At 42.3% G+C, this 2,371-nt stretch overlaps 1 pseudogene; it reads left to right on the top strand.

The window, feature by feature from the left end:
* Nucleotides 1-228: 228 nt before the first annotated feature.
* LOC105485617 (TAR DNA-binding protein 43 pseudogene) lies at nucleotides 229-1,578 on the top strand (annotated as a pseudogene).
* Nucleotides 1,579-2,371: the final 793 nt, after the last annotated feature.

Here is a 2,371-nt window from a genome sequence, read left to right as displayed (position 1 = left end):
TGCGAGTCCTTTCACCTTCAACCCCTCTGCTAATTGCTCAACTCTGTTTTTTATTTCACTTTCAAATTCCTGAGAGAAAAATCTCATTGCCCTGCCTAATCAACATCATCCCTTGCTAGACAAAGCTGTTCTGTCAAACCACCTAATAAACCTCTGGATAGCCTGTATATTGGCTGGCCTTTTATCACTTGGTCTAGGAAATGTGTTATATAAAATGTTATATAAAACGCTTCAAAGTGGGGGCAAAACGGTCGCTGCCTTGGTGTCCCTGTCGAGCTTCCCAGCAGTGGCCTAGCAGAAAAGTAAAAGATATCTGAATATATTCGGGTAACCAAAGATGAGAACGGTTGAGCCCGTTGAAATACCATTGGAAGACGATGGGACAGTGCTGCTGTCCACGGTTACAGCCCAGTTTCCAGGGGCATGTGGGCTTCGCGACAGGAATCCAGTGTCTCAATGTATGAGAGGTGTCCGGCTGGTGGAAGGAATTCTTCATGCCCCCGATGCTGGCTGGGGAAATCTGGTGTATGTTGTCAACTATCCTAAAGATAACAAAAGAAACATGGATGAGACAGATGCTTCATCAGTAGTGAACGTGAAAAGAGCAGTCCAGAAAACATCCGATTTAATAGTGTTGGGTCTGCCATGGACAACAACTGAGCAGGACCTGGAAGAATATTTTAGTACCTTTGGAGAAGCTCTTATGGTGCAGATCAAGAAAGATACTAAGACTGGTCATTCAAAGGGGTTTGGCTTCGTTTGTTTTATGGCATATGAAACACAGGTGAAAGTAATGTCACAGCAGCATATGATAGATGAACAATGGTGTGACCGTAAGCTTCCCAATTCTAAGCAAAGCCCAGATAAGCCTTTGAGAAGCAGAAAAGTGTTTGTGGGGCACTGAACAGAGGACATGAATGAGGATGAGCTGTGGCAGTTCTGTCAGTACGGGGAAGTGGTGGATGTCTTCATTCTCAAGCCGTTCAGGGTCTTTGCCTGTGTTACATTTGCAGATGATCAGGTGCTACCGTCTTTGTGTGGAGAAGACTTATCATTAAAGGAATCAGCATTCATATATCCTATGCTGAACCTAAGCACAATAGTAATAGAAAGAAAGAAGTGGAAGATTTGGCGGTAATCCAGGTGGCTTTGGGAATCGGGTGGATTTGGTAATAGTAGAGGGGGTGGAGCTGGTTTGGGAAACAATCAAGGTAGTAATATCGGTGGTGGGATAAACTTTGGTGCATTCAGCGTTAATCCAACCATGATGGCTGCAGCCCAGGCAGTGCTACAGAGCAGTTGGGGTATGATGGGCATGTTAGCCAGCCAGCAGAACCAGTCACGCCCATCGGGTAATAACCAAAGCCAAAGCAACATGCAGAGGGAGCCAAACCAGGCCTTCGGTTCTGGAAATAACTCTTATAGTGGTTCTAATTCTGGTGCAGCAATTGGTTGGGGATCAGCATCAAATGTAGCATCGGGCAGTGGTTTTAATGGAGGCTTTGGCTCAAGCATGGATTCTAAGTCTTCTGGCTGGGGATTGTAGACAGTGGGGTTGTGGTTGGTTAGTATAGAATGGTGGGAAATTCAAAATTTTCTAAACTCATGAGAAGTATATTGTAAAATACATGTGTACTAAGAATTTTCAAAATTGGTTTGTTCAGTGTGGAGTATAGACAGCAATAAGGAGATACACCTAATGTAAATGACAAGTTAATGAGTACAGCACACCAACATGGCACATGTATACATATGTAACAAACCTGCATGTTGTGCACATGTACCCTAAAACTTAAAGTATATATATATATATGTATATATACACATATATATATATGTATATATACATATATATATGTATATATACGTGTATATATATGTATATATATACATATATATGAAGAGCTAAAGGAAATTTATAAGTTTTGTTACACGAACTGGGCAAGGTGGCTCACACCTGTAATCCCAGAACTTTTGCTGAGGTAGGTGGATCACGAGGTCAGGAGTTCAAGACCAGCCTGGCCAAGATGGTGAAACCCCGTCTCTACTAAAAATACAAAAATTAATTCGGTGCAGTGGCAGACGCCTGCAATTCCAGCTACTCGGTAGGCTGAGACAGGAGAAGCGCTTGAACGTGGGGGGCGGAGGTTGCAGTGAGCCGAGATCGTGCCACTGCATTCCAGTCTGGGTGACAGAGTGAGACTCCATCTCAAAAAATAAAAAAATATATAAACAAATAAAAATAAGTTTTGTTACATGGAAGGTTGAAATATTGAGTGGTTGAAAGTGAGCTGCTATTTGCCTTATTGGTAAATTAACACACAATTGATATCAAAGTGTTTCTCCTGTAATATTTTATCCCTGGACTTGT

The sequence above is a fragment of the Macaca nemestrina genome, chromosome 16, assembly GCF_043159975.1.
Source record: "Macaca nemestrina isolate mMacNem1 chromosome 16, mMacNem.hap1, whole genome shotgun sequence".
In the NCBI taxonomy this organism is placed as follows: Eukaryota; Metazoa; Chordata; class Mammalia; order Primates; family Cercopithecidae; genus Macaca; species Macaca nemestrina.
This window is presented reverse-complemented; position numbering and strand designations above follow the sequence as displayed.